At 46.8% G+C, this 12,290-nt stretch overlaps 1 protein-coding gene across 1 annotated transcript in view; it reads right to left on the bottom strand.

The window, feature by feature from the left end:
• The window catches only part of LOC121063021 (CUGBP Elav-like family member 4), a 1,483,068-nt gene that overhangs the window by 371,014 nt on the left and 1,099,764 nt on the right, over positions 1-12,290 (bottom strand). The gene's annotated exons all lie outside the window — the stretch shown is intronic.

The raw sequence follows: 12,290 nt of genomic DNA, 5'->3' as shown, positions 1-12,290 counted from the left end.
CCTGTCTTAATAAACTGTCTTTATCTCAACTCACAGGCTTCACTTTCCCGTTTCTCTCCCCCATCCCAGAGAGGGAGGGGGGAGGGTGAGCGAACGGCTGTGTGGTGTTTAGCTGCCAGCCGGGCTAAACCACAACAGACTCCCTGATGCTCCTGAGCCTGCTCACCTCCTCCCAAAGCTCCACTACCTGGCTGAGCAGCTCTTCAATCTGGGCACATTCCTCCACCAGGAGGAATAGGGGCAAAAAGCACTTACCCCTAAAATGGAGACTGCTCAGGTCATGAAAGGGGAGAGGTGACGTGGCTGCTTATGTAGGTAGGGGACTGTTGTTGATGACCCCGGAGATCCTCGTCAGCCCTGCGGGTAAGTGAAACCATGCAAGTACGAACAAGCCACACTGGGTGACAGGCAGATCTTCGCTCCCCAGCCCTCGGCTGACTCACCCGCGGTTGTTTGCGCTCACTCGGGATCACCACATCTGGATGCAGATAGGAAGGGCAGTCCAGCTCACCCTGTGGCAGGCACCTCCACTTGGTATGTACATCAGAGCTGATCCCTCCATGTCCCCGCTGCAGGCACCGGAGGGATCTGCCACCGTGACTCATGGGTCTGGCCTCGGATGCTTATTTTATGTGGGGATGAACTGCCTTTGGGAGCTGCCTGTTCTCTGCTAATGGTAAAGTGGAGGCTGACAGGCTCAGTCTCACATACTTGGGTTTTGCGTGCTGGTAGAGCAGAGGTAAGTGCTCTGCCCTATAGGACTTGCAGAATGACTTTTTTTTTCTTTCAGTCCTTGAACATTGGTGGATTACCTTTCTTTATTGTATAAAAGTGTATTCAAAACCCCACAACTAAAGGGTTCTCACATTTTCAGCAGCCAACAGAGGAACCTATCTGAACACTTTTATGTGAGGAAATTAATGCCTCAGTGCCATCTTGTGGAATGACCTGCGTAGGAGGACAGGCAGTGGCGAGAGGCACATCCAGTGCCATACTCCTACGGCTGTGATCAGTGGTGCCAGTCTAGAAGCATGCTGGAGTTTTAGGGGATTTGATGGTAATTTCAGTGATCATGCTGCAAACACTGTCACTAAAACAAAGATTTCTATTGCAAACTATTTTTTTTTTATTATTATTTTTCTGAGAAGAATGCAAATCCATGGGAGCTTGGGGTTCCCAGAAAATTCCTGTCCGTTTTCCAGCCTAAATTAGAATATAGAGATATATAGAAGCTTATAGTTAATGCTTGAATGCAGGAGACAAAGCCTTTCAGAGACATAGCAGCTATCTTGTTTGCAAGGGGAAGGAATCCACTTGAAGGGCCCCCCTCAGATCCAGGGGTGAGAAGTGAAGCTGTATGTCCAGCTGTGACCGACTCACACCCTCATCCATCTGAGAAATCACGTGAGATCTCCAGGGCTTACTCCAGTCCATAAGACTTTTTTCTTTCTCTGCTGCAAGAAAGACAATCATCTGTGGAGGTGAGAGGAGAAGCAGCTTCCCAGGTTCTGCCATACATCTGTCAGTGTCCTCTGGATGAGAGAAAAGCTCATGAACTTTTGCAGTGCAGAGGGAAGCAACACCAGGGACAGCATGAACAGAGTGCTGCTTCCCTGTCGGGGCAGCTGCTGGTAACTACGCCAGAGCTGTGCACTGTGCTCCTTCCAGAAAGACACTGAGAGCTGCAGCAGGTTGAGAGAAAGGGGAAGAAGCCCAGCCAAGGGCCAGACACAGCTCACGGAAAAAGGTTTTGATAGTTCAATGTGTTTAAAAAGATGTGGTTAAGCATAGGGTAGTTGAAAGTGTATTAAAACCTTTTCACAGCAGAGAGGTAAGAGCACCTGGTAGGCAGGGAGATGAGCAGAGGGAATTGGGAGGTGGAGGAGGAATCAGGAGCGCGAGGGCTCTGCTCTGGCACCCAGACAAGGCTGGAGGTGCCCATCCCTTATTCCTCGGAGACCAGTCTCTCCTGGGTCCACAGGAAAGGAGGGGCTGGTGTGAGAAACAAAGATGTGTTTTTGCAATAGAAGGTGTTTTTGCAGTGGAAAATTCCACTAACCTTGCATATTCAAAAGTGATTGTGCAGCATAGCAGTGGGGAGTATGTTAAGCAGATAAGGGGAAGGTCCCACTGTCCCAAAATAAGGAGGATAGCTAAGGAAAACAGGATGAGCAGTACAAAATCAGTAAAAACAAAACTTACGGGCCCTCTAGTCACGAGAGAAGAAGGAAAAAAAAAGGAAAAGGAGAAATTAACGGTTGGTCAAATTAAACTGTACATATATGGTATAGAGGAGCATCGACTAGGTTGTGAACCTGCAGTACTCAGCCAATGAGGAAACGGGAGAAATCAGGTGTCAGGTAATATGGAATAAAAGGATATGATAAACTTTTACTGTGTGCTCCTGCTTGCAGGACGCCCGTCATTGCAATCGTGAATAAAATACCTTCACAGAAGGTCCTATCTGAAGAAAATTATTGAGATTTTTCTCACAATTTGGGGGCTCATCCGGGATTTTGTCGCCTACCGAAGAGTTCTTGCCACCACAGACAGGAAGGTGCACCCCGCTGATTCCAGCAGTCCCCATCGGGGGTGGTGGGTCATCTCGGTATGGCCGGCAAAGGACCGAGACTGTTGTAGTGGGTTTACATGGCAAGGTTTTGGTAGCAGGGGGCCATAGGGGTGGCTTCTGTGAGAAGAATCTAGAAGCTGCCTCATGCTTGGTAAGGGCCCCACTGCTGACCAGAGCTGAGCCAATAAGCGATGGTGTTTGTGCCTCTGTGAGAGCATATTTAAGACGGGGAAAAAAAATGCTGTGCCACACAGCAGCTGGGAGAGTGAGAGGAGTGAGGAACAGCCTTGCAGGTGCCAAGGTCAGTGGAGGAGGAGGGGGAGAGGTGCTCCAGGCGCCGGAGCAGAAGTCCCCTGCGGCCTGTGGTGAGGACCATGGTGAAGCAGGCTGTCCCCCTGCAGCCCATGGAGTACCACAGTGGAGCAGGGTTCCACGCTGCAGCCCGTGGAGGAGACCACGGTGGAGCAGGTGGACCTGCACCGACGGAGGCCGCGGCCTGTGGAAGACCCCTGCCGGAGCAGATTCCGGGCTGGACCTGTAGCCCGTGGAGAGGAGACCATGCAGGAGCAGGTGACCTGGCAGGAGGTGCTGCCCGTGGGGGACCCAGGTTGGAGCAGTTTGCTCCTGAGGGATGGACCCCGTGGTACGGACCCATATCTGGAGCAGTTCTTGAAGAGCTGCTGCCTGTGGGCAGCCCACGCTGGATCAGTTCAGCAAGGACTGCATCCCGTGGGAGGGACCCCACGGCACAGGGGACGAGAGTGACCGAGAAGGAGCGGCGGAGAAGCGCTATAGACTGACCATAACCCCCATTCCCCCGTTCCCCTGCACCACTCAGAGTGTGTCGCGTTAAGGGGTGTAGCCGATTAACCATTACGGGTCCGGTCAGATTCAGGGTACTGAACTATCACAATCACAGATTCACCAATAACACATTAACCAATATGGGTCTGGTTGGATTCAGAGCACTGAACTACCACGGTCACGGATTCACCAATAACGTATAACCGCCCTTACTCTAGCTGCATTCAATGAGAACTATCACGGCTAGGAACAATGCAATCAAGTGCAATTTATTACAGCAACAGGTACACAGGTTCTTTGGATTGCTGGCGATAGTTACTGTCTGCAAAAGCAAGCTAGCATGCATGAAATACACAGGTGCGCAGCCTGGAAATTAACGCGTTAAAAAGCACAAAGACTCTATAGAGATTTCTAAGTTTCCGCAGAGACACCCAGTATAACCAAGTGTTCAAATCTTACCCAAAGGTGTCCCAATGGGGGAGAAGAGAGGCTCAGCCCATCGACTGATCCCAGGAGTCAGGAGGTCCTTGGGATGGTGTATTCCCTCGGGATGGTATCTCCCCTGATGGTGATATATTCCCTTACGATGGTATCTTCCCTTACATCCCCTCTCTCTTAGGCCAATTTATATTATTTTCTATCTTTTAGGTGGAGCTTGAGTGACTCTAGTCAAGCATATCTTAGTTATGATTGGTGAAAAGTTTTCCCGTCTCTGTTTAAAGTAATAGGCTCCGAGAAATTCAGAGCGCATGCTCAGTGAGGGGTGGTCGCACCTCGTAGGCGGGTAGCTTTTGGGATGAAGGTGTGTTTTGGTATTATAAGGATATTATAATGAGCAAAAGTACACTAGAGTACAGCATTTGTCAAAACATGACAGGTCGTTGGCTCAGGGTAGCAAGAAGTGCGGCTTACCAGTCTCGGTGTGCACAAGAACAATCGAGTCCCCACCTGGTCACAGAGCCTAGCCGTGGTGTCTCCACTCCACTCTACGCTCCGTACCGTTCCTTAGAGCCAGCACACCAGGTTCCCCCACTGTGATAGCATCTAAAGTTGGAAGCCTAGGGAATGCTCAGGTAATGCAGCTACGCCCTATGCTGAAAGCCTCTTCAATGCTGTACATTTTCTTTAAAATGTGAATGTTAGTTTTATTTTCCTAGTTACTTTAGGCAACTGCACCACAGGGTGGAGGAGGTGGAAGAGGGTGGATGGGGGGGAAGGTGCTTTTGGTTTCTTTCTTTTGTTTCTCACTTCTCTAGCTTGTTAGTAATTAGCAGTAAATCTTACTGTCTCCCTATGCTGAGTCTGTTTTGCCCGTCACAATAATTACTGTGCGATCTCCCTGTCCTTATCTCAACCCCTGAGCCCTTTTCATCGTATTTTCTCCCCGTTCCTCTTTGAGGAGGGGGAGTGAGAGAGCAGTTGTGGTGGAGCTCGGCCGCCCACCCGAGTAAAACCACCACAACTGTTAATCTGAAGACAGGCTCTGCGAAGCTCTGGGGAGAAGGGAGGCCACCACAGACACACCACAGACACAGCCCATACACAGCCCAGGTACAGGGATAACTGCTGATAACCCAGACTGGGAAGTCCGTGCACAGACCGAGGTAAGGGAAACTTCACCGTATATTGCCTTGAGGTGGGTTTGGGGAGACTCGTGTGGAGTGTGAATGAGACGCACTTTTAGTGCGAAGCGAGTGTGGAGTCCTGATCCGTGGTTCTGTAGTCACACGAAGGAAGCGGCTGGAGGCGGACGAAGCGAAAGAGAGACGAGCGAAAGAGAGTCTCGGGGGTTTGGGCCCTTAGGTGTACGGTACCCCGAGCACGGTGAAGTGAGGTGCTCGGCAGTACACCCCACCTCTGTCCTAATCCTAGGTGAAGGCGTGTGGTACCCTGTGGGTGGTAAAGTCCACAGCAGCACGTCAGGAAGAGATGGGGATTAAGGGTTCCAAGAGTCGTCAGGGTGGGGGTGGAGAATCTTCTTTTCTAGAAGATTAGTAAATTCTTTTACTCGCAGCAAAGATTCCCAACTTGGTACTGATCACTCAATGCCATACCATGGACACGCGACAGAGAAGTCGGGCGTGGCTATCCTGTATAACATTCTCCAGTTCCGGATTAGTATAATTACAGGCAATACAAGACCTATACCAACTAAGATCAATATGACTGTGATCGGGTGACACAATGTATTGAGAATGCCATTTGTCATTGGTGACCACCCAATAAGTGTATCCCACCAGTGATGACTAGCGTCTTGTTTACATTGCATTGGTAGACTTGATCAACTGGTGGGATACCACTGGTGCCAAATATAAAAATCACACCCGACAGTTCTAACAAAGTTACGAATATAAAAGTTGGAATGATTTTTGCTAGGGAGAGTTATATTCTCCTTATCTACTTCTACAAAAGCACAAGCAGTTCTTAAACACACACAGCCTTGACCAATATATAAGCACAGTCTTTTGACTAGTATTTGGATGAATTTCAAAGTGGCAAACACCTTGCTCAGTGTCAAGACATGTCCTGAGCGTCAATTGTGTTGCTTTCACAGATAAATCCTTGTTGTTCCCGGGTAACACATGATTCCAGATTTACAGTCTGCCATTTCCCATTCACTATCTGTGTCCATATTCTATGATCCGAAGGACAGAGCACTGTCTCCTCATGGTGTGGTGTAATTGTGCATGTAATCGTGGTGTAATGTGCATGATTGCTACCTTTTCAGGCAGAAAGAAATTTTCTTTCCTTTTGCTATTTCTAAGGCACGGGTCAGCACAATTATCTCGGCCTTTTGTGCAGAGGTATCTGTTGGCAAAGGTCCAGATTCTATTACCTCTTTGCAAGTGGTAACTGCACACCCAGCATGTCGTTCTCTGCTGATGACGTAGCTGCTCCCATCAGTGAACCACATTTCCACATCATCAAAAGGAGTGTCCTTCAGATCTGGACGGCTGGAGTAGGTAGCTTCAATGGTCTCCAGGCAGTCGTGGTGTACTGGCTGCCCTTGGTTTCTGCTGAGGAAAGAAGCTGGGTTGACAATGTTAGTTACCACTATTTCTACATCATCTACCGTGATAGGTTGGTATTTCAGGAACCTTTGTGGGGAAAGCCAGTGACCGCCTTTCACTTCCAGCACTGCGGACACTGTGTGAGACACTAGCACAGTTATTTTCTGGCCCAAGGTGAACTTGTGTGCTTCCTGGATATTTAGCACCACTGCTGCAACGGCTCTGAGGCATCCTGGCCATCCCTTGGTGGCGGGATCCAGCTGCTTAGAAAAATAAGCAACTGCCCTTCAATATGGGCCCAGGTCCTGTGCTAGTATTCCCAGGGCAATCCCCTGTTTCTCATGGGAGAAGAGGAAGAATGGTTTATTCACATCTGGAAGTCCCAGAGCTGGAGCTGACATGAGAACCTTCTTTAGTTGGTCAAAGGCTCGCGTGGCCCCCTGTCCTGGTTTCAGTTAGGATAGAGTTAATTTTCCTCCTAGTAGCTGGTAGGGTGCTATGTTTTGGATTAGGATGAGAAGAGCGCTGATAACATGCTGATGTTTTAATTGTTGTAGAGCAGTGCTTACACCAAGCCAAGGACTTTTCAGCTTCTCGCTCTGTCCTGCTAGCGAGCAGGCTGGGGGTGCAGCAGGAGCTGGGAGGGGACAGACCCAGGACAGCTGACCCAAACTGGCCAAAGGGGTATTCTGTACCATCTGATGTCATGCTGAACAATATATAGGGGTGGCTAGCCGGGGTGGGGTGGGGGACTGGCTGCTCGGGGATAGGCTGGGCATCGGTCAACGGGTGGTGAGCAATTGCATTGTGCATCACTTGTTCCGTACACATTATTAGTAGTACTATTATTATTATTATTATTGTTATTATTATTTTCCTGTCTTAATAAACTGTCTTTATCTCAACTCACAGGCTTCACTTTCCCGTTTCTCTCCCCCATCCCAGAGAGGGAGGGGGGAGGGTGAGCGAACGGCTGTGTGGTGTTTAGCTGCCGACCGGGTTAAACCACACCTCCTTTGTCCATTGGAGATTCCTGTTCCCATTTGCAATGAGCGCATACAGCGGTTTTACAAGCAATCCGTAATTATAGATCCACAATCTGCACCACCCCGTCATTCCCAAAAAGGTTCGCAGTTCTTTTATTGTCTCAGGTTTAGGGTTTGACATATTGCTTCTTTACAATCTTGCCCCAAGGTCCGTTGTCCGGCACTAACCTCATAACCCAGGTAGATCACCTTCTGCTTTACCACCTGAGCCTTTTTCTTCGATACCCTGTACCCCTGGAGTCCCAGAAAGTTTAGGAGGCTTACCAGGCCACACATGCTTCTTCTGTCTGGGTGGCTATTAGGAGGTCATCTATGTACTGCAACAGCCTTCCTTCTCCTGGTGGGGCTTCCCAGGTCTCCAAGTCCTTTGCAAGTTGTTCTCCGAACAAGGTGGGCGAGTTCTTAAAGCCCTGAGGCAACCTTGTCCATGTGAGCTGTGTTTTGCGCCCACTCTTAGGGCTTTCCCAGTCAAATTCAAAGATTTTCTGGCTGGCTTCATGGAGAGGGAGGCAAAAGAAGGCATCCTTCAGATCTAAAACAGTAAACCAAGTTAGCTCTGGTGTTAACCATGTTAGTAAAGTATATGGGTTTGCCACCACAGGGTAAAGATCCTCAGTTATCTTGTTAACAGCTCGTAGATCCTGTATGACCCGATATGATCCATCAGGTTTTCGAACAGGTAAAATGGGAGTGTTGAAGTCAGACTGGCACTCTTTTAGCAACTCTAATTGTAAGAAATTTTCAGTTATCGGGCTAATTCCTTCTCTATCTTCCTTTTTCAAGGGGTACTGTTTAATTCTGACTGGCTGTTTTCCTTCCTTAAGTTTAATTTGTATTGGAAGTGCATTTTTCGCCTTCCCTGGTATATTAGAAGCCCATACTCCGAGAAACACTTGACTTAGGATTTCCTCCCTGATTTCCTCTTTGGTCTCAATAGCTGTCAATATCAAACTCAACACTTCCACATACCTTTGATCATTTACCTCCAGAATAATCTCCCCATTTTTAAATGAGATGGTTGCTTGTAATTTTTCCAATAAATCTCTCCCTAGGAGTGACTCCGGGGAGTTGGGCATGTATAGGAATTTGTGAATTCCCCACTGTTTCCCATATTTATATTTCAATGGTTTGCAGAAATATGCTATTTCAGATTGGCCAGTTGCCCCCTTCACTACAATGTAATCATTCCCCACTGGTACTAATGCTTTATTTAAAACTGAATATGTTGCCCCCGTATCCACCATAAGCTCCACCTCTTTTCCCTCCTTCCCCAGCTTCATTTTTATAACCAGCGGATCTGCTGGGGTAGACTCCCCCGGTCTTCCCCAGTCATCTTTTGCATGCGCGACCACCACCTCCCTTCCCCAGTTCCCTTTTCCACTTCTTTTCTGTTCCGGGCATTCGTTTTTCCAATGCCCAAATTTCTTACATAGGGCACATTGATCCTTGCCTAGCTGGGGCTGTTCCTGTCTGGGCCTCCTTTTTCCTTCTTCCCTAATAACTGCTATCAGCCTCTTCTGCATGTTTAATCGAGGAAGATAAAAGTCCTCTCTCCTTCCAAATTGCCCCGTGTGCATGCACCACACCAAAGGCATATTTCAAATCTGTCCAAATGTTTGCCAGCTCAAAAGTTCTTATCAAGGCGATGATTTCCACCTTTTGGGCTGATGTTTGTTACCGCATATCCTGTGAGGCGAAATCCCTGGTGGACGAAGCTGCTGCCATCTATATACCAGTCCTCTGCATCTTCTAGGGGTGTATCCTTTAAGTCTGGTCAGCTGGAGTATACCGTGTCCATGGTCTTGGTGCAATCATGACTAAGGAAAGAGGCTGGGTTCACAGAAGTAGTGCTGAAAAACTTTAGTATGTCCATTATACCCATTCCTTTTCTTCTTCAGTAGCTATCATTTGTGTATTGCAACGGTGTCCCTTTTTCCCGAAGGGGTCTTTCAAGCTTCAAGATCACAGGCTAGTTGTTTCCCGAATATGGTGGGGCTATTCTTGAACCCCTGTGGTAACACAGTCCAAGTAAGCTGAGCTTTTCGTCCTCTATTAGGATTTTCCCATCAAAGGCAAAGAGTTTCTGGCTTTCAGTTGCCGCGGGCAGGCAGAAAAAGGCATCCACTCAATCTAGTACCGTGAACCAAACTTGTCTGTTTTCTAATTTTGTCAAAAGGTTATTTCCATTTTTCCTTGTTCAAAAGAAATTTTTGCATCCAGTTTTTCCAGCAAGTCCCTTCCTAACAAGGACCTTGGCAAACTGGGTAAGTATAAAAATTGATGAATTTCAATCATTTTCCCAATTTAAATTTCAAGCATTGCAAATAAAAACGCCTTTTCCTGTTTCCATGACAACTCTCTCAGACCCATCATGATCCCTCTGCCCCAGAGGGCTCACACCCGTGATTTTGAGATCTCAGCCTCGGGTTGAGGCAGAACTACTAACATTCCTCCATCCTCTGTCCCTGCTCATTCAACTTCAAACAGCTCTGTCAAATACTACATGCCACACCTTTAACACCTTCAACAACCCTTTTAACACTTGCTTTATCCTTCTCCAGCCTGTACTTTTCTAATGCCAACACCAAAGGCTCAGTCAGGGGCCAACTTAATTCCATTCCTTTTCCCTCCACGATGCTGAAACAACATATCACTATACAACATTTCATCCTGTTTTCCTTCTCTCCTCAAAAACAACATTAATTGCAAGATAGTGTTATAGTCGGTTGATCCATAAAGTGGCCATTTAGCTTATATAGCGGCCACCATTGATTGCAATACTTAGTGAAAGTCCTCTTGCTTTCTGTGCCCCCAGTTCTAACAATACCCTTCCAATGTGCCAATATGCACCCAAGGAGGCTTTCTTTAAAACGTCTTTATTTTGGATTTTACCCATTTCCCTGATTTCCCATTCCCTTTTATTTATTTATTTATTTATTTATTTATTACTATTCCTTATTAGTTACTGTCCCTTGTTTCAATTTCCACGCAAACCTTTTTATTGCCGGTTTTTACTATCTTTTCCTAATCTTCTTCCCAAACGTCCCAATTCTCTGGGATTAAACTCTTCCTTCCACATACAAATTTTACTATTTCAGATTCTTAATGAGCCCTGTTCCAATCATAAATCCACAGGGCTTCGGGAAAACACCTGAAGCACTCAGCCCTCCGTCTTCTAGACAAACAATACCACCTTTTTCACAAAATTTACATTTCAACGGGATCGAATTTCAAGCCGAATGCCAATTTTTCTCATGCACATGGTTAGTAAGGCCCCACAAAACAAAGAGAATTAATCTCTCCAGAAAAATCTCTCCAGAGAACTGAAACTGCAACCTGAGTGGGATGGACTGTTCCAAGTGCTCCTGACTACTGAGACGACAGTAAGAACGGCTGAGAAAGGGTGGACTCATTCCTGGGTAAAAGCATCAGTTAACCTTGATACCTGAGAGATTGCAATTAACAAAGACTTTAAATGTTAAAACTGTTAAAACTATCTATTGTAAACCTTTAACTTCTCCTTAGAAGAATTCTTAATTGTTATAAATTAGTTTTGGTAGAAATCATTCCCGACACATCGTGGGTAGGGTAGATCGAATTTCAATTTATTTGAGCAATTCAGCAAGCAGCAATAAGTAAAACAGCGCTGGGCGGCCGGGGAGTCTCCTGCTCCGCCAACGGCGCGCACCTAAGCACACCAGAGTCTCGATTTATAGTCTTGTGGTTCCGGGTTTTTAGTGGCACATCCTGGTGTCTTCTTACACTGCAAGGCCTGTTGCTAGGGGGTCTTCGTCAGTCCTCTGGTGGTCGTGAGGATGAAGATCATCGTCTTCCTCTGCGTTGGGGTCGTGACTTTGCTGCGGTGTGTGTGTTCCCATGCAAGGAGGAATGCCATTTTGCCCTTATTTGGAGCTGGTTTCTATTGCAATTGTTAACATAACAGGAAGTTCCCATACTTGTTTTTTTTCCTTCAACAGGATATTGGGGGTATAAGCAGTCAACCGTTGAAACCCCCCTATCAGCAACATTTAATGAACAAACAAAGCTTTACCCATTACAATCCCCCCTTTTTCTCTGTATCATTTTGTTCATTAAATCTATTTAGTTCTAATTGACTCAGGATTAATGTTTCCACTAGTATGGGTCTATCATTTATCGATTTGTACTTTGTCCTCATAAGCATCAGATGAGCAGCCTCCAATCTACCTTTAACAATGGTTATGACTTTGTTAAGGATACAAGGACCAAACGTCAGTCCTAGGGTTAATATTGTTGACAACAGAGTGGTGAGCCATGGCGAGTGATTATACCAGGACTCGTACCAGCTTTGCTGGGCCTCCCGCTCTCTTTTTCTCCTTTCCAATCCTTCTCTAAGTTTGGTCATGGTATCCCTCACAATCCCAGTATGATCAGCATATACACAACATTCCTCCCTGAGTGCGGCGCACAATCCTCCTTGTTGTAAATACAATAAATCTAGTCCTCTGCGATTCTGTAATACCACTTCGGATAACGATCTCATAGATTTTTCTAAAGCACTGATAGATTTTTCAATTCTGGCTAAATCTTCATCCACAGCTGCTCTCAGGGAGGTGATCTCTCTTCCTTGTTTGATTAGCAAAGCAACTCCTGTGCCTACCCCTGCACCCCCCCCAAAACCATTAGGGTAGCCACTGTCAGTGTGGAAATTGGTTCCCGTTTTGTCAAATGGTGTTCTTGATTGATCTGATTGTTATACATAAAATTCTCTGGGTGGTAGACTATCTTTGGGATGATTATTACTTGAACACAGAATTCTACAGACCCATTGAACAAGTCCAGGGATAAACAAGGGGTAACTCCTATCTTTGAACATAC

This window comes from Cygnus olor (genome assembly GCF_009769625.2).
Source record: "Cygnus olor isolate bCygOlo1 chromosome W unlocalized genomic scaffold, bCygOlo1.pri.v2 SUPER_W7, whole genome shotgun sequence".
Taxonomy (NCBI): Eukaryota; Metazoa; Chordata; class Aves; order Anseriformes; family Anatidae; genus Cygnus; species Cygnus olor.
Note: the sequence above shows the minus strand (reverse complement) of the source record. Positions and strands in the feature narration are given on the sequence as shown.